The 21,102-nt window shown below is 37.4% G+C and overlaps 1 protein-coding gene across 1 annotated transcript in view; it reads right to left on the bottom strand.

Moving 5' to 3' along the window:
- FBXL17 (F-box and leucine rich repeat protein 17) overlaps positions 1–21,102 on the bottom strand; it is a 574,971-nt gene that overhangs the window by 374,212 nt on the left and 179,657 nt on the right. The gene's annotated exons all lie outside the window — the stretch shown is intronic.

Raw genomic sequence — 21,102 nt, 5'->3', positions numbered from 1 at the left:
TCTCACTTTTACTGATGTGAAGATTGATAAGTGGGCCAAGTGGTGTCAGCCTCTTCCCTTCATTATAAAGTTCCTTAATGAGGATATCAATTTACATTGATGGTTTTAGCATTCATTGATGATCGCTGCCTAGATCCATTATTTCACAATAATTATAAAACTGTGATTTCTAATTCTATCAGTCTACTTGTACTTATTAGCTGGAATTCTCCTATATAAAGTAATCTTCCCTTATGAACTATACACATGACTCAGGTATACAGAGCATATAGTGCAAAAATGATAAATAGGTCATTTTCACCTTGTTAATTTTCAGAGTATTGAGTTTTTGCCCTATTAAACTCCAAAGACAACCAAAGAGATAGTTGGGTTTTTTTTAGAACAGCTTTACTGAGGTATGACTGATAAATCAAAAGTGTGGATATAGTTAAAGGATACCCTTTGATAAGTGTTGATACATGTATACAACCATAAAATCTTCACTGAAATCCACAAAATGAATATATAAGTCCTCCCCAAAAGTTATCTCATACTCCTTTGTAATCCTTCTTAATTGTCCCACTCTCCCTCTTTCCCTGTTCTAATTTCTAGGCAAACCACTGATCCACTTTCTGTCACTATATATTAGCCTATATTTTACAGAATATGATATGAATGGAAATATATCACGTGTACTCTTTTTTGTCTGGCTTATCTAAAATGTATTTGTCATTGATATATACTATATATTCACATACCATGTAATCATCCAAAGTGCACAATTAATGGTTCACAGTATCATCATATAGCTGTGCATTCATCATCACAATCTACTTTCCTTCTCTTTTCTGTGACAAATAACATATACATATATAAAAGCAATAAATTTCAAATCATACTGCAATAAGTACTTAGAGAACAGATTTCAGAGTCTGGTATCAGTTACAATTCTACATTTTTAGGTTTTAACTACTAGCTGCTCCAAGACATGAGAGTTTAAAAGAACTATCAATATAAAGATTCAGCAATCATACTCATTTGTTAAACCCTAACTTCTCTGTATAACTCCACCATCACATTTGATCTTTCTTCCACTCTTTAGGGGTATTTGGGCTACGCTCATTCTAATTTTTTTTTTTTTCATGTTAGAAGGGGCTGTTGATAATATGGGATAGAGAGATGTAACTAGTTGCTATCCTGGAGAGGCTGGCCCCTCTGCATTTCAGGATTTATCTGATCTAGGGACCATCTGGAGGTTGCAGGTTTCTGGAAAATTATCTAGTACACAGAATCTTTGTAGACTCTTATATAATACCCTAGTGTTCTTTAGGATTGGCAGGAATGGTTTCAGATGCAGTTTGGCAAATTATGATATGAGGCAATGTCTAGCTGAAGCATGAGTAAGAGTTGCTCATGTAACTCAGTGTAGCCTCTCGACTCTATTTGAACTCTCTCTGCCACCGGTATCTTATTTTTTACACTTTTTCCCCCCTTTTGATCAGGATTGTATTGTTGATCCCATGATGCACAGGGCCAGACTCATCCCTGGGAGTCATCTCTCACAACCAAAGAGATTTTCATCCCTGTATGTCATAGGGGAGAGGGGAAATGATTTCATGTGCATAGTTGGGTTTAGGGAGAAAGACCACATCTGAGCATAAAAGAGGTCCTCTGAAAGTAACTCTTAGGCATACTTACAGGTAGGCTAAGTTTCTCTGCTACCTATATAAGCTTCACAAGAGCAAGCCTCAAGATCGAGGGCTTAGCCTACTGATTTCTGTGTCCCTAATACTTGACATAGTATCAGGGGTATCCCTGGTGGTAAAGTTTAGTAGTTCCATATTTTTTCTCCCACCCCTCAAGGTATTCTGCCAATACTTTTTGATTATTTGCTTAAAATACTCTGGGATGTATCCAGGCATTACATGAAGCTATATAGGTTTAAAGGCCCTCATTCTTATTCTGAGGCCCCTGTGTTTGGATTGTTTAAATGATCTATCCAAACAGGTTGAGTTAGATTATGTGCTATAGAAAATTTAGGCTCTGGACAAAATAAAACTTTCTTCCTTTGGTCTCAAAGAGTAGGTGAAGTTCTAAAATACAGATAATGTATTCCTTACCTTATGTTCTGAATTACCTTAATTCTGACCTGATTGGGTTTGTTCTTATCTCATATATAAAACAGCCTCTCAAAATCCAGAAATAAAGATTACCACTCTGGACTAAATGTGACTGCAATAAGAGCTTACAACCTAGGCCCCATTTTCTTATAAGTATTTTCTAAATGAGACCATACAATATTTGCTCGTTTGTTTCTGACTTCTTTTGCCTCACCAAATGTCCCACTGGTTCATTCACAATAGGGCATGCCTCACAACTTCATTCCTTCTTGTAGCTGCACGCTATTTGATCATATGTATATACCAACATTCACCAATCTACTTCTAAGTCAGTGCATCCTTCAGCCACTTTCATTCATTGGGTATCATGTATGATGTCCAAAATCAATAGTCCATCAACACTCTCAATTTTAGATAATTTCATTGTCCCCAAGAGAAAGTTAGCCAATAAATGCACCACCAAACAGAAAATCTAAACCTCCCCTTAATTCTTGTCCCTCCCCCCAATATTTACTCCTGGTGTTGCTGCGGTACTGTTGCTGTTTTCCTGTTAAACATAGCCCATAACATGCAATAGCAGTTTTCTCCCAATACCCTGAACACTTGGTACAATATTCATACCTTTGCAAAAATGTATTTATATTTGTAATGTTAATCAGTGGGACACATGGATCTACACATCCCATTTCAACCATGTTCACCTTCAATATGGTAATATTACTTATAGAACCACTGTGAACCTCCTTAACCTCTATCTATTCCCTGACATTTAACTTCAATCTCACTAGCTAACCAATCACCTACTCTGGCTTCCATGTATCTCTAGATCCCCTATATTCTATATTATAAGCCTCTGATTTTACCTTTACTGTGGTCATTAAAGCAGAATCACACAGTATCTATCCTTTGTGTTTGGCTTATTTCATTCAACATTATGCCCTCAAGGATCATCCATCTTCTTGTGTGCTTTAGAACGTTGTATTGTCTTACTGCTGCATAATACTCCATTGTATGTATATACCAAATTTTGTTAAAACACTTGTCTGTGATGGGCATTTGGATTATTTCCATCTTTTGGCGACTGTGAATAATGCTGCTGTGAACATCGGTATGCAAATGTCTGTTTGTGTCACTGCTTGCAGCTTTTCTGGGTATATACTGAGTAGTGGTATTGCCAGGTTGTAAGGCAACTCGATATTTAGTTTTTTGAGGAACTGCCAAACTGTCTTCCATAACAGCTATACCATTGTACATTCACACCAGCGGTGCATAACGGTCCCAATTTCTCCACAACCTCTCCAACAATTGTAGTTTACTGTTTGTTTAATAGCAGCCATTTCCATAGGTGTGAGGTAGTATCTCTTGATGTGCTTTTTTTTTTAGCATTTCAATCTACTAAATTTATTTTAACATTTGTTCCTCCTATTATCTTTTTATTTTTAATCCATATGTTTTACTCATCTGTCCATACTATAGCTAAAAGGAGCATCAGACACAAGGTTTTCACAATCACACAGTAACATTGCGAAAGCTACCTCATTATATAATCATCTTCAAGAAACATGGTTACTGGAACACAGCTTTACATTTTCAGGCACTTCCCTCCAGCCTCTCCAATATACCCTAACTAAAAATGTGATATCTTTAAAATGCCGAAGAATAACCTCCAGGATATTCTCTTGATTCTGTTTGAAATCTCTTAACCATTGATACTTTATTTTGTCTCATTTCGCTCTTCCAACCCTTTTGGTCAAGAAAGTTTTCTCATTTCCTTGATGCTGAGTCCTAGCTCATTCTAGGATTTCTGTTCCACGTTGCCAGGAAGGTTTACACCCCTGGGAGTCACGTCCCACATAAAGAGGGGGAGGGCAGTGAGCTTGCCTTTTGTGTTGGCTGAGAGAGAGAGATTCCACATCTGAGCAACATAAGAGGTTCTGTGTGGGTGAATCCTAGGCCTAATTTTTAAGTAGGCTTAACCTATCCTTTGCAGGGATAGGTTTCATATGAACAAACCCCAAGATTGAGGACTCAGCCTATTGCTTTGGTTGTCCACACTGCTTGTGAGAATATCAGGAATTCTCCACTTGGGGAAGTTGATTTTCCCCCTTTCTCGCCATTCCCCCAAGGGAACTTCGCAAATATTTTTTTATTCACTGTTCAAATTACTCCGGGATTTATCAGGGCATCTCTCTGAACAAACCTACAAAATTTCATGCCCTATTCAAAGTTCCATGTACTTATGGTGTTCAATTAAACTGTCCACATAAGTTATATTAGGAAATGAACTAGTCAAATTATAAATTTTGTACTAAATAAATTTTTGCATTAGTCTAACACATAAGTTAAGTTTTAAAATATGAATTACTGCCTATTTTCAATACCCTGCAATATTGACATTCCTTCATTCTTCCTCATGCAAAAACACTTTTTAATTTGAACATTTAGTCACTATCATTGTACACTCTAGACACTCCTAGATTATACCATTTCAGTCTTCATCATCTATCTCTCTGTCAGATTTCATTTTTCCCCCAGCCCTCCTCCCTCTATCATTCTCACATTCAGATTCATTCAGTGTACTAACATTATTGTATTACAGTTAGGTAGTATTATGCTATCCATTTCTGAATTTTTACAATCAGTCCTGTTGTACAATCCGTACCCCTTCAGCTCCAATTACCCAATATCTACCCTATTTCTATCTTCTGATGATTTCTGTTCTTAGCTGAAATTCTCCAATTTCATTCACAAATGTTAATTCATATCAGTGAGACCATAGTATTTGTCCTTTTGTTTCTGGCTAATTTCACTCAGTATAATGTCCTCAAGGTCCATCCATGTTGTCACATGCTTCAAAACTTTATTGTCTTACAGCTACATAATATCCATTGTATGCATACACCACAGATTGTTTAGCCAATCATCTATTGATGGGCATTTGGGCTGTTTCCATCTCTTGGCAAACATAAATACTGTTACTATAACCACTGCCATGTAAATGTCCATTTGTGTCCTTTCCCTCATACCGTCTGAGTAGATATCTAGCAATGGTATTGCCAGGTCATATGGAAATTCTATACTTAGCTTCCTGAGGAACAACCAACTCCTTCCACAGCAGCTGTACCATTTGACATTCCCACTAACAGTGGATAAGTGTGCCTCTTTCTCCACATCCTCTCCAGGACTTGTCATTTTCTGTTTTCTTGATAATGGCCATTCTGGTGGATATGAGATGATATCTCATTGTGGCTTTGATTTGCATTTCCCTAATAGCCAGGGAAGTTGAGCATCTCTTCATGTGCCTTTTGGACATTTGTATTTCCACTTCTGAGAAGTGTCTGTTCATGTCTTTTGCCCGTTTTGTAATTGGGTTTGTCATTTTGTTGTTGAGTTGAACAATCTCTTTATCTATTCTGGATACTAGACCTTTATCTGATATATCATTTCCAAATATTGTCTCCCATTATGTAAGCTGTCTTTTTACTTTCTTGCCAAAGTTTTTTGATACACAAAAGTGTTTAATTTTGAGGAGTTCCCATTTATTTATTTCTTCTTCAGGGCTAGTGCTTTGGGTGTAAGATCTAGGAAACCACCTTCCATTATAAGATTTATAAGATATTTCCCTACATTTTCTTCTAAAAGATCTAATGTTTAGGTTTTTAATCCATTTTGAGTTAATTTTTGTATAGGTTGTGAGATATGGATCTCTTTCATTATTTTCCATGTGGATATTCAGTTCTCCAAACAGAATTTATTGAAGAAATTGTCCTGTCCCAGGTGAGTTGGCTTGACTGCCTTATCAAAGATCAATTGTCCATAGATGAGAGGATCTATATCTGAACACTCTATTCAATTCCATTGGTCAGAATATCTATCTTTATGCCAGTACCATGCTGTTTGACCACTGTAACTTCGCAAAATGCCTTAAAGCCAGATACTGTGAGACCTCTGACTTCATTTTTCTTTCTCAGGATATTTTTAGCTGTTTGGGGCACCCTACCCTTCCAGATAAATTTGGTTCTTGGCTTTTCTACTTCTGAAAAGTAAGTTTTTGGGATTTTAATTGGCATTGCATTGAATCTATAAATCAATTTAGGTAGAATTGGCATCTTAGCTGTATTTAGTCTTCCAATCCATGAACACAGTATGCCCTTCCCTTATTTAGGTCTTCTGTGACTTCTTTTAGCAATTTCTTGTAGTTTATTTTGTATAGGTCTTTTGAATCCTTAGTTAAATTCATTCCTCAATATTTTATTCTTTTGGTTGCAATTATAAATGGAATTTGTTTCTTAATTTTCCTCTCAGATTGTCATTACCAGTGTATAGAAACACTACAGATTTTTGAGTGTTGATCTTACAATCTGCCACTTTGCCGTACTCATTTATTAGCTCTAGTAGTTTTGCTATGGATTTTTCAGGGTTTTCAACATAGAGTATCACATCATCTGCAAAAAGTGAGAGTTTTACTTCTTTCTTTCCAATTCTGATGCCTTGTATTTCTTTTTCTTGTCTAATTGCTGTAGCTAGAACTCCCAACACAATGTTGAATGACAGTGGTGATAGTGGTCATCCTTGTCTTGTTCCTGATCTTAGGGAGAAAGTTTTTAGTTTTTCCCCATTGAAGATGATGTTAGCTGTGGGTTTTCATATATTCCCTTTATCATGTTGAGGAAGTTCCCTTCTATTCCTATCCCTTTAAGCGTTTTCAACAAGAAAGGATGTTGAATTTTGTCAAATGCCTTTTCTGCATCAATTGAGATGATCATGTGGTTTTTCTGTTTTGATTTGTTGATATGGCATACTACATTAATTCTTTTTCTCATGTTGAACCATCCCTGCATACCTGGGATGAATCCTACTTGGTCATGGTGTATAATTCTTTTAATGTGTTGCTGGATTCAATTTGCAAGAATTTTTTTTGAGGATTTTTGCATCTATAATCATTAGAGAGATTGGTCTATAGTTGTTTTTTTTTTTTTTTCTGGTAGTATTTTTTGTCTGGCTTTGGTATGAGGGTGATGTTCACTTCATAGAATGAGTTACGTAGCCTTCCCTCCTCTTCAATTTTTTTGAAGAGTATTAATTCTTTCTTGAATGTTTGGTAGCATTCACATGTGAAGCCATCTGGTCCTGGACTTTTCTTTTTTGAGAGCTTCTTAATGACTGATTCAATTTCTTTACTTGTGATTGGTTTGTTCAGGTCATCTATTTCTTCTTGAGTCAATGTTGGTTGTTCATGCCTTTCTAGAAAGTTGTCATTTCATCTACATTGTTTAGTTATTTAGCATAAAGTAGACAATAGTATCCTCTATTCATAGTATCCTCTCCTTATCTTCTTTATTTCTACATGTTCAGTAGTTATGTCTGCTCTTCCATTTCTGCTTTTATTTATTTGCATCCTCTCTAGTCTTCTTTTTGCCAACTTTGCTAAGGGTCCATCAATCTTATTAATTTTCTCATAGAACTAACTTTTGGTTTTGTTGATTTTCTAGATTGCTTTCATGTTCTCAAGTTCATTTATTTCTGCTCTGATCTTTGTTATTTCTTTACTTTTGGTTGCTTTGGGGTTAGTTTATATTCTTTTTCTAGTCCTTCCAAGTGGATAGTTAATTCCTCAATTTTTGCTCTTTCTTCTTTTTTGATATAGGCATTTAGTCTTCATGTGCTTTTCAGCAAAAAACATGTATTTGCTCTTCAGAAAAATGCCAATGTATATCTCTAATCCATTTTAAAACTGGGTTATTGGTTCTTTTGTTGTTGAGTTGTATGATTTCTTTGTCTGATGTGTGATTTTGTTTCCCCGAATATTGTTTCCCATTGAGTTGGCTGCCTCTTCACCATTTTGATGAAGTCTTCTGAGGCACAAAAGCATTTGATTGTGAGGAGTTCCTAATTATCCATTTTTTCTTTTGTTGCTTGTGCTTTGGATGCAAAGTTTAGGAACTACCCCCATTTCTGGGTCTTGAAGATGTTTTCCTACATCTTATTCCAAGAGCTTTATGATACTGGTTCTTATATTTAGGTGTTTGATCCACTTTGTGCTGATTTTTGTATAGGTCATAAGTTAAGGAGCCTCTCTCATTCTTTTGGCTACTGATATCCAATTGTTTCATGCCCATTTATTAAAAAGACTATTTTGTCCCAGTCCAGTGGATTTGGGGGGCTTGTAGAAAATCAGTTGGCCATAGGTTTGGTGATCTATTTCTTTGCTCTTGATTCAATTCTATTTGTCAATACTTCTATCTTTGTGCCAGTACCCTGCCATTTTGACCACTGCAGTTTTATAATAAATTTTAAAATCAGGAAGTGTTAATCGCCATACTTTATTCTTCTTTTTTAGGTTGCTTTCAGCTATTTGGGGTCTCTTTCCCTTCCAGATAATTTGGTAACTAGCTTTTCCAAGTCTTCAAAGTAGGTTGCTAGAATTTATTTGGTAATGTGTTGAATTTGTAGATCAATTTGGGTAGAACTGACATCTTAACTATATTTAACCTTTCCACCTATTTAGATCTTCCTTTATTTCTTTTAGCAATGTTATGTCATTTCCTGTGTACAAGTCTTTTATATCCCAAGTTAAGGTCATTCCTAGACTCTTTTAGTTGCTGTTTTGAATGGAATTTTTCCTCAATTGACACCTCAGTTAAGTCATTGCTTGTGTATAGAAACATTATTGATTTTGCACATTAATTTTATATCCTGCCACCTTGCTGAATCTGTTTATTAGCTCAAGTAACTCTGTTGCAGATTTCTCAGGATTTTCCAAGTCCGGTCATCTGCAAATAATCAAAGTTTTACTTGTTCCCTTGCAATTTGGTTGCCTTTTATTTCTTTTACCTGCCTGATCGCTCTAGCTAGAACTTCTAGTACAATGTTGAATAATAGTGGTGATAGAGGGCATCCTAGTCTCATTCCCAACCTTACAGGGAAAGCTTTCAGTCCCTCACCATTGAGTATGATGCTGATATCAGTTTTTCACATATGGCCTTTATCATATTGAAGAAGTTACCTTTGATTCCTACCTATTGAATTGTTTTTATCAGAAAGGGATGTTGAATTTTGTTTAATGTTTTTCAGCATCAATCAAGGTGATCATGTGATTTTTCCCTTTCAATTTGTTAATGTGCTGCATTACATTAAGTTTTTTGTTTTGAATGATTCTTGGTATTTCTGATATAAACCCCACTTGGTTGTGGTAAATAATTCTTTTAATGTGTTGTTTGATTTGATTTGCTAATATATTGTTGAGAATTTTTGCATTCTATGTTCATTAGGGAGACTAGCCTCTAGTTTTCCTTTTTAATAGGCTCTTCACCCAGTTTTGGTAATAAAGAGATGTTAGTTTCATAAAATGAATTAGGTAGTGTTCCATTTTCCTCAATTTTTTGGAAAAGTTTGAGCAGCATTGGTATGAGTTATTTTTGGAATGTTTGATAAAATTCCCCTACAAAGCTGTGGTAGTTAGATTGAGTTGTCAACTTGGCCAGGTGAAAGCACCTAGTTTTGTTGCTGCGGACACGAGCCAATGGTACGTGAACCTTATCTGTTGCTGATTACATCTGCCGCCAGTTAGGAGGCGTGCCTGTTGCAATGAATGACGTTTAACTTAATTGGCTGGTGCTTAAATGAGACAGCACAACATAGCACAGCCCAAGCAGCTCAGCATACTTCATCTCAGCACTTGCAGGTTAGCCCAGGGCTTTGGAGATGCAGAAAGAAATCACCCCAGGGAAAGTTGTTGGAACCCAGAGGACTGGAGAAAAGTCCAGCAGAGACCATCCTGTGCCTTCCCATGTAAGAAAGAACCTCAGTGGAAAGTTAGCTGCCTTTCCTCTGAAGAACAAAATAAATCCCCTTTTATTAAAAGCCAGTCTGTCTCTGGTGTGTTGCATTCCAGCAGCTAGCAAACTAGAACAGAGGCCATCTGGCCCTGGGCTTTTCTTTGTAGGAATATTTTTCATGACTGAGTGAATCTCTTTACTTGTGATTGGTTTGTTGAGCTCATCTATTTCTTCTTCAGTCAGTGTAGCTTGTTCAAAAGTTTCCAGGAAGTTGTCCATTTCATCTAAGTTATCTAGTTTGTTTGCATATAATTGTTCATAGTATTCTCTTATGATTTTTTTTTTTAAGTCTTCAGGGTCTGTGGTAATGACCCCTCTCTCATTTCTGATTCTGTTTATTTGCATTCTTTCTTTTTTTCTTTGTCAGCCTTGCTAGTGGTCCATCAATTTTATTGATTTTCTCAGAGAACTGACTTTTGGTTTTATTGATTCTATTATTCTTTTGTTCTCTCATTCATTTAATTCTGCTTTAATCTTGTTATTTCTCCTCTTTTATTTGCTTTGGCATTAGTTTGTGATTCTTTCTCTAGTTCCTCTAGGGGAGCAGTTAGGTTCTCAATTTTTGCTTTTTCTTCTTTTATTGATATAGACATTTAGAGCAATACATTTCCCTCTCAACACAGCCTTTGCTGTATCCCATAAGTTCTCCTATGTTGTATTCTTGTTTTCATTCATCTCCAGATAGCCACCAATTTCTCTAGCAATTTCTTCTCTGATCTACTGGTTGTTTAAGATTGTATTATTTAATTTCCACATATTTGTGAAAGTTCTTATTCTTTGGTGGTAATTGATTTCCAGCTTCATTCCATTGTGATCAGAGAAATTGCTTTGAATAATTTCAATGTTTTTAAATTTATAAAGACGTTTTTGTGCCCCAGCATGTGATCCATCCTGGCAAATGTTCATGAGCACTCGAGAAGAATATATATTCTGATGTTTTAGGATGTAACAGCCTATATAACTCTGTTAGCTCTAATTCATTTATCAAATTATTTAAGCTCTCTATTTCTTTGTTGATCCTTTGTTGGTTGTTCTGTCTATAGAGGAAAGTGGTGTATGAAGTCTCCTACTATTATGGCTGAAAAGTCTGTTGCCCTCTTCAGTTTTGTGAATTTTTGTTTCATGTACTTTGGTGGTCCTTGATTAGGAACATAGATATTTGATTGTTATTTTTTTTTGGTGAATTGTTCCTTCTATTAATATGTAGTGTCCTTCCTTGTCTCTTATGATATCTTTACATTTAAAGTCTATTTTCTGATATTACTATAGCTACTCAGCTTTCTTCTGGTTATAGATTGCATGGAACATCTTCCATTCTTTCACTTTCAATCTATTTGTATTCTTGTGTCTAAAATGAGCCTTTTATAATCAGCATCTAAGTGAATCATATTTCTTAATCCATTCTGCCAGTCTGTATCTTTTAATTGATAAGTTTAGTCTGTTAACATTCACGACTATTACTGGAATGGCATGTGTTCTAGTTTGCTAGCTGCCAGAATGCAACACACCAGAGACAGATTGGCTTTTAATAAAAGGGGATTTATTTTGTTGGTTCTTCAGAGGAAAGGCAGCTTACTTTCCACTGAGGTTCTTTCTTACGTGGAAGGCACAAGATGGTCTCTGCTGGTCTTCTCTCCAGGACCCTGGGTAACTTCTTTCTGCATCTCCAAAGGCCTGGGCTGAGCTGCTAGGCTGTGCAACATTGCGCTCTTTCATTTAAGCACCAGCCAATTAAGTCAAACGTCACTCATTGCAGTAGACACGCCCCCTAGCCGACTGCAGATGTAATTAGCAACAGATGAGGTTCACGTACCATTGGCTTGTGTCCGCAGCAACAGAACTAGGTATGCTCACCTGGCCAAGCAGACAACTGAATCTAACTAACACATGTCCACCCCTTGTCAACGGCAACTTCAAGCATCACCTTAAACAGATGCAAAAAATTCTGTTCTTGCTGTGGACCTGTGAATCTCAAAACAAGTTGTCTGGTGCCAAGATGCAAAGGAGGATATTCACAGGATATAGATTGTCATTTCCATAGGGAGAAATTGGAAGAAACACAGATGTAAAACCTGCAGGGCAAGCGCTGTGGGATCTCAAAGTCTGACAGTCATTTATCCTTCGGTTTTAGAAAGTGGCAATCCCACCCCTTCCAAGGGCCTATGCAGTGGCCCGCCTCTTTCCAAATCAACCTCGGGGAACATCGAGGAGACCACCTCTGGGCTCCACTCTCTCCAGGCATCAGGGCCACCCCTGGGCTCTCTGCCATTTCTGGGGCACACGCTCAACCCCTCCACATGGTGGCAGCCAGGCTCTCCCAGTCCCCCAAGGAGTGTGCTATGCCTTTTCCAAGGCCCGAGGCTGCACAACTCTTCCACTGCAATGAGAGGGGAGACTCATCCTCGCCCTTCAGGGTAAACTCACCCTCTCCATGTATATGGGTGGGTCCACTCTCTTGGCTGAGGTTTCTTGGCTTCAGACCCGAGCTTCCATGGTTCTCACTCCGCAAACTCCAATCTCTCCCTTTTGTGTCCTCCTTTGTCATGATTGGTAGTAGTTCCATTTACACCAACAGTCTCTTCAAACACTCCAGGACTTCGTCATCAATCTCTTCACAGTTCCTCCAAAGTCTTCCCCTTAGCCATCCAAAACACTGTTCAAATATATCTGGCATTTGCAAACCGCAGCAGCACCCCACTTTCCAGTACCAAATCTGTTCTAGTTTGCTAGCTGCCGGAATGCAACACACCAGAGACGGATTGGCTTTTAATAAAAGGGGATTTATTTTGTTGGTTCTTCAGAGGAAAGGCAGCTTACTTTCCACTGAGGTTCTTTCTTACGTGGAAGGCACAAGATGGTCTCTGCTGGTCTTCTCTCCAGGCCCGTGGGTTCCAACAACTTTCCCCAGGGTAACTTCTTTCTGCATCTCCAAAGGCCTGGGCTGAGCTACTAGTGCTGAGATGAGGAATGCCGAGCTGCTAGGCTGTGTTACATTGCGTTCTCTCATTTAAGCACCAGCCAATTAAGTCAAACATCACTCATTGCAGCAGACACGCCTCCTAGCCGACTGCAGATGCAATTAGCAACAGATGAGGTTCACATAGCATTGGCTTGTGTCCGCAGCAACAGAACTAGGTATGCTCACCTGGCCAAGCTGACAACTGAATCTAACTAACACAGCATGTTTTAAATCCACCAATCTATTGATTTCATTTGTCAGATCTATATATTTTTTTCCCTCTTTCTCTTTTCACCCTTTAAGTTACCCTTGCAGTTACTCTTCATTTCTGTGTTGTCCTCCAGATTTCCCTCTCCTGTCTTTTTTTTTCAGCTGGCAGAATTCCCTTTTGAATTTTTGTAGGGTTGATCTCTTGTTAACAAATTCTCTCAGCATTTGTTTGCTGTGAAAATTTTAATCTCTCCCTCAGTTTTTTATTTTATTTTTTTAATTTTTTATTATTTTCATTTTTTTATGGGCAGGCTCCAGAAATCAAACCTGGGTCTCTGGCATGGCAGGCGAGAACTCTGCCACTGAGCCACTATTGCCCACCCTCTCCCTCAGTTTTGAAGGACAGTTTGACTGGGTATACAGTTCTGGGCTGCAAATCTTTCTCTTTCAGGATCTTAAATATCTCATAGAACTATCTTCTTACCGCCATACACCAGTTGAATAGTCTGAACTCCGTCTTTTGTGCTTTCCATTATATATAGTAGATTGTTCTGCTCCTGCTGCTCTCAGGATTTTCTGCTTCTCTTCAACATTTGACAGACTGATTAGTACGTGTCTTGGAGTAGGTTTACTTGGATTATTCCATTTGAAGTTCATTGGGCTTCTTTGATTTGCAAATTTATGGCTTTCATAAGAGTTGAGAAGTTTTCCCTCATTATATCCTCAACTAGTCTTCCTAGCCCTTTACTTTTTTATTCTCTTTCTGGGACACCAAATGATTCTTATATTTATGAGTTTTTTTGTTTATCATTTCCCTGAGATCCAATTCAAATTTTTTCTATCTTTTTTGCCATTTGCTCTTTTGTGTAATCAAAATCAGTTGTCCTGTCCTCTAGTTCACCTATTTTTCTTCTGCTTCTTCTAATCTGCTGTGTGCGTCTCTAGTATATTTTTTATTTGGTCTACAGCATCTTTAATCTCTGTGATATCTGCTATTTTTTCTATTTATTCTTTCAAATTCCTGTTTATGCTCTTCTAGTGTCTTCTTGTTCTCCTGATATCATTAGCCTTCCCAGTGATTTTATTTTATAGAGTTATATGAACATCTTTGATTAGTTTTTCCAAAGTCTGTGTCTCTTCAGGTGTTTTAATTTGGTCATTAGAGTGGGCTATATCTGTCTGCATCTTAATATGCTTAGCGATCTTCTGTTACCTCTGAGGTATGTAAATACCTTGATAGAGTTACTTTGGAAGTTGACTTTCTTCAGCAGTCTAATGTTTTGCATTTGTGGGATGGATGTAGAGCAGGATTCATGGTGTGGACTGGGGTACAACACTGTGGTGACAGATTGCAGTGCAGGTATAGGCACAGGTTGGGAGCACTATGCTGGTGCCTGTGAACATGGGGTGCGGGGAGTGTGGTTGTAGAGTTGCATTTCAGGGGGCCGTGGGGACAGACCGCAGCTCAGGCAGGCCTTAGAGCACAGGAGCAGGGTGTGGCATGGGGGACATAGAGGTACGACACCATGGGAGGCAGAAGTGAGGCTGGGCAGATGCATGGGGGCTGGTGTGCAGGGAGGATGTGGATGGGCGCATAGAACATGGGGGTCGTGGGCATTAGAGTATATGGTACAGAGCCCAGAGGTTTGGGCACAGGGAAGGCATTGTGTAGGTGTGTCCAAGAGCAGGGTGAGGGATCCACAGGGTCAGGATGTGGAAGCGTGAGTGTGCAGAGGTGGGGCACAGATCACAGGGGTTGCAGGACTGGGTTCGGGGGTGGGTGTTGTTGGGTGGGTAGAGCCCTGGCTTGGGTGCACAGGTGCAGGGTTGGGACAGGGGTGCACACATGTGCTGGGTGGGGGCTATGTGGCACAGATGCACACATGAGCACCTACCAGGTGTGGGAGCAGGGTGCTTGTGCCTTGGGATAGACAAAGGTGTGCATATGCAAGGGGTAAGAGGAGTGGGGTGTAGGCGTCCAGAGGTGGGTACCCCAGTGGGGAAGATGAGGCTGTGTACATGTGTGTGTCTGGCCCTATGTTGATATACACATGCACAGAGCTCAGCAGAGGGTTGGGCAGGGGTGCACAACTGTATGGGCTGGGGAAGAGTGTGGCCTGGGCATGAAGGTGAGTGCCAGCATGGGGCAGGGATGAAGAGGGGGAGGACAAGAAGCTGGACACAGTTGTGCAGGTCTCAGGAGGAATGAGGGGACACTGTGCGCTTATGAGGGAGAGTTTGGTTAGGCTGGGGCAGGCACGCACATGTGCCTGGGGTGGGGGTGCCTGAAGTGAGGGCGCGGGGGTGGGGCAGGTGATGGGTTTCGGGTGCATGGGGTGTGGGGGGAGTCGTGGGTGGCAGGGCAGAGGGGCACATCTGAGTATAGTGTGTTTAAGGAACATGCTTTAGCTTACTGTCTGTGCACCCCCGAGGGCTCTGGGCCTCTATTTGGAAAGGGGCATAGTAGGCTGCTTGCACCAACTGGACAGTCTCTGGTTCTCTGTGTCTCTCAATTCTACATCTTTTGCAGCCAGGGCCTCCAAGCCACACTGTTGACACCAGGAACACAAACACTTACAGCAGCTCCATGGGCCATGGTGTAAAGCTTCTCCTTAGGGCTGAAACTGAATGCTTTTTATACTCAGCATTATTACTTTGAAAATCATCCATATTGTAGCATATATCAATAGTTCATTCCTTTTAACTGTATGTATTTTATACATACACCTGTTGGTAGACCTTGGGTTCTTTCTAGTTTTGGCTAATACAAATAAAAATTTTAAAAATGTATTTGGCTGATACAAATAAAGTCTTCATATGGACATATGCTTTTATTTCCCTCAGGTAAATTTGTAGTTGTAGAATGGCTGGCTTATATGGTAGGTATGTGTTTAACTTTTCTTAGAAATTAATAAACTATTTCCTAAAGTGGTTGGACCAATTTATTCCCACCAGCAAAGTGTAAGGATTCAAATTTCTCCACATCCACACTAAAATTTATTATTCTGTGACTTTTTTATGATAGACATATTCACGGGTTTGAAGTGATATCTTACTGTGATTTTGATTTGTGTTTCCCAAAACGTTGTGCAACTTTTCATGTGCTTATGGCCATCTGTATATCTTTTTTTGGGAAATGTCTATCTAAATCCCTTGCCATTTTAAAAATTGGGTCATCTGTCTTCTTGTTGTTGAGTTGTAAGAGTTCTTTACATATTCTGGATACTAGATCCTTATCAGATACATGAGTTGTAAATACTTTTCTCATTTTTTGGGTTTTCTTTTCTCTTTGTTGATAGTGTTAGTTGAAGCACATTTTTTTTTTTATTATTTTGAAGTCCAATTTACTTTTTTTTCTTTTTATTTGGTGAAAGGATTCTGTCTTTTACCAGGGAGTATAATGGTTAGCTGTAGGTTGTTATTTGTAAAAGTCCTTTAAGGTCATGAAGATTTGTACTTATGTTTTATTCTAAGAGTTTTACAGTATTAGCTCTTATATTTAGGCCTTTGATCCCTTTTGGTTAGTTTTTGTATACAGTGTAGGCAGGAGTCTTCCAGGACTTTTATAGTTGAAGGGTTTATATTTAGAAACATGACTCATTTTGATCAATTTTTTTTTAATGATATGGACCAAAGTCACTTTTTGCCATATGGATATCCAATTGTTCTAGCACCATTAGTTGAAAAGACTGTCCTTTCACCACTACATCGCCTTTGTGCATTGTCAAAAAGCAGTTGTGTATGTGTGTTTGTGTATATTCCTATACATAGTCTATTTCTGGACTCTATTCTGTTCCAGTAATCTGACTATCTTTATGCCAAGACACAATGTTTTGATTATTATAATTGTATAACAAATCTTAAAATCAGGCCATGTATGTCTTCTAACTATGTTCTTTTCCAAGGCTGTTTTTGCAATTCTATGTCCTTTGCATGCTATGCTAGGATTTTGACTGGAATTGTGTTGAATATAGAGATTTGATTGGGAGAATAGACATCAAACAATATTGAATTTTCAGATCACTAGCCATGGTATCTCTCAATATTTGTTTAGTGTCTAATATCTCCCAGCAATGTTTTATAGTTCAGTGCACAGGTTTTTCTCAACTTTTGTTAACTTATCACTAAATATTCCATATATTCAATGCTAATAAAATTTGTAATGTTTTGAAATTTCAGTTTCCAATTGTTCATTGCTGGTATAATGCAGCACAATTAGTTTCTGTTTATTGATTTTGTATCCTGCAACTGTACTAAACTCACTTATTACTTCTAGTATTTTCTGTATATTACATCAGATTTTCTACACAGACAATCACATCATGAATAAGAACAGTTCATCTTTTTCCTTCCCAATTTGAATGCTTTATATTATTTTTTCTTGCCTAATTACATTGTCTTGAACCTCCAGAACAATGTTTATTAGAAGCAGTAAGAGTGGAAATCTTTGTTCTCTTCATAATATTAAGGGGGAAGCATTCTGTCTTTCACCAGTAGGTACAATCGTTAGTTATGGTTTTTGTCTATAAAAGTCCTTTAACAGAGTTTGTCAGGTCTTTTATTCCTACTTTGATGAGGACTTTCCTTTTTAAATCAGAAACGGATGTCGAATTTCGTCAAATGCTTTTCCTGTGTCTACTGAAATAGATGATCATATGTTTTGTTTTGTTTTTCTTTTTAAAACATTAATACAGCAAATTACCTTGATTGGTTTTTGAGTGTCTAATGAACTTTGCAATTCTGGGATAAACCCCACTTGGTCATGATGTATTCTTCTTCTTAAATACTATTCGATTTGTTTGCTAAACTATTCTTTAGAAAATTTGCATCTATATTCACAACAGAGAGTGATATGTGGTTTCCTTCTCCTATAATGTCATTACCTGGTTTTGTTATTGAGGTAAAAATGGCTTCACTTTCAGAAGAGTTTTATTTTATCCTTAAATGTTTAGTAGAATTCACCAGTGAAGCCATCTGGGCCTGGAGAATTATTGACGGGAATGATTTTGACTATAAATTCAATTTCTTTAATTGATGGAGAGCTAATCAAGTTATATATTACTTTTTGAGTGAGATTTGGTAGTTTGTTTCTTACAAATAATTTTTCCATTTCATCTCTATTGTCAAATTTATAGGTTTAAAGGTGTTCATATTATTCCCTTATTATCCACCTTTCATTGTTCTTGGTTGTCTGATCTCCAATGTCTTGAAAACCAATGTCTCATACATATTTTCTGTTTTTTGGAAGTTGTTTCAGGGAGGAGAGTAAATCTAGTCCCTATTAGTCCATCTTGGCTAGAAGCAGAAGTCCAGTTTTGTTTTTTCTAACATAAAATTATAAACTAGGCTTTTATATATTTGATTTGTTTCAATTCATTACGAACATTTTTCTTTTTATGTTCAAATTATTCAGGCCAGTGGGGGCCACTTATTGGCTTTTGTATCCTATTAACATGATGATCCTACTAGTCTCTTTAGTGGCAGAAGGTATTTAGGCACCAGAGAAGGCTAGGCACAAAGGGTTAGCTATGTATTTGCATTTGCTGAACTTGTTTTTAAAAAGTAGAAGAGCGAGCAAAAGAGCAACAGAGAGAGTGAGTTTCCATTTATAAACAGGCACACTGTTGAAAAAGAACGTACCTGTGTTGGAGTAGAGGGAACCCAATTCTGCCACTTGCAGTAAGTCTACCTCTTAACTGTTACACGGACACTTCACAAGTTCTTATCTTTGCTTCCTAAATATTCATCTCTAAGTTTCCAATCATGGTCCAGTAAACCTGACTTAATTTTCTCAAAATCTGTGTTCTCTGCCTTGTCTGTTTCTAAACTCTTACTTACAGAGTTGTAGCAGCTTGAAATGAAGGTGTCCTATCCCAATATTGTTTGATAATAACACAATCTACCTGAAGACTAAGGGGTTTTGCCATCAATATTGCAATGTAAATGAGAGTCCAGATACAGCCAAGGTTGAAAGTACAAAAAATAAAACTAAATCCAATGGACCACAGTAATAGGATGTTCAGTGTTTTTCCATTTATTCACCATCTTTTGTCTTCTTGTCCTTAATTTAATAATATATGATCTATCTCACAAACTCCCAATTTTCCTTTCTAACTTGCTAAAGACTTGACTTTTCTCTGTTTCAGTGAGTACCTCTCCCAGTCCCTTCTAGGGCAATGATTTCTAAATTCATAACTTCTGGGTGAAAGCAACCTTAGAGGTAGATAATATAATCCAAACACTTGATTTTATGCTACTTGCCTCTATTAGCAAAATTTGAGCCAGAGACTTACAAAATCATGGGTTAAAGAGATTTCCTAAATCATATACAAATTAAACATATTTAGACTATTAGTTCTCAAGTCTGTGGAAGGGAAACAAAACTTTTCTAGGGGTATTTATGTATTCACAAACATTTTTTTAATGTCTCAGTAATTGCTATGAAAACACTACCAGAATGCAAATATTTTAAACAATCAAGGTTTTATTTTATTAAAACCTGTTTTATTCAAGAAATAAAACAATGAAAATATCTTGGTTAAACCTATACATGTTTAAAATACCATCTTGATTTTATTTGAACCTAGGAAACTAAGGACAATATCATACCACAAACAGTCTTGTCATAAAAACAAAGATTTTGTTGAAAAACTAAGCCCCTCAAAACTTTCTGGAGCAGTTTTTATCTGAGTCCAGTAGATTGCAATTGCTGACAGTCCAGACCAGCAATCCTTGTCTATAATCTTCAAAAGAACCTTCTGAACAAATTTAACCTTCCAGTGCAGACATTTGCTGTAACTGTTAATTTTGTCACAGAGAATAATTCTGATCTTTTAAGTACCAGTGTACCATAATTTCTGGCCGTCTCAAAGTGCTCAGGGATGCATTTACTGATCTAATAAGTCTTGTTTTGTCTTTAATGAGTACAATTTCTAGTGATCATAAAAATACCACATATGGCCATTATAACACGTATTGTGCACAATCTGTTCATTCAAAGACATTTCTATTCTATGCCATAAACAGCATTAGATGTGACTAGAAAAACATCCATCCACTAAGATGTTAAGGCTAAGGTTATAGGAGATGAGTAAAAAATGATAGCTACATATGGCCTTGGTTATACTAAGATGTTCTGATAGATCAGTGATTGAGAAAATAGACCTATCCTCTCCTCTAGCTATAGGTTCTAATACTTGAAATACAGTTAATGCTAATCACTCATTTAAGACACAGGGCAATCACAGGCTCTTTCAGATAGACAAGATTAGAACAGTGATTTGATTTCTTTTTTCATCAAAGTTTGCATTGATTTTATAGCAATTTAGACACTAAAGCATCTACTTTAATATTAACAGTCAACATTTACTTAACCCTTATTATTGGCTTGATACTAGTCAAGCACCTTACATATATCATCTCATTTAATGCCCTAAAAAATCATTTTTGCAGTGTTACTTAGCTAATAAGTAAGAGGCAGGATTTGAACCCAAGCTAACTCCAGAGAATAGGCTCTTAGCCAATGTGTTACATTGTGTTTCACTGCGCTTTAATACAGTCAGTCCTAGGTAACTTGTAAACATTTGTCCTTCTCCTAAGTGTGGAAAGAAAGCCATTATTTTCCATTAAACTGTAAGCTTGAAGAGAATAAACCCAAAGAGACGTGGAATCTTGCCTGTTCTTTTCAGTATTGTACTGTTAGCACACCAGTTGTTCAATAGTTATGAAATGGCAGAAAATGAATGCAAAGGTTACTCAACTATTAAGTGGGAAAGACAAGACTCAGACTCTTCTCCCAAGTGCTATTTGATACAGTTAAAATCTGTGCAGTGATAAATTTCAGATAATATATAGGTAAATTTTATAGTTAGTTTTTCTTTTACATGTATCTAAGAATTAGCTCCTAATTATTTTAGAGCTCTGGAAAGAAGCAGAGATGACACATAAATGAGAAACTACAAACAAACTGGCATTTTCATCATTGCTAAAATACGAC

The sequence above is a fragment of the Tamandua tetradactyla genome, chromosome 21 (assembly GCF_023851605.1).
Source record: "Tamandua tetradactyla isolate mTamTet1 chromosome 21, mTamTet1.pri, whole genome shotgun sequence".
NCBI lineage: Eukaryota > Metazoa > Chordata > Mammalia > Pilosa > Myrmecophagidae > Tamandua > Tamandua tetradactyla.
Note: the sequence above shows the minus strand (reverse complement) of the source record. Positions and strands in the feature narration are given on the sequence as shown.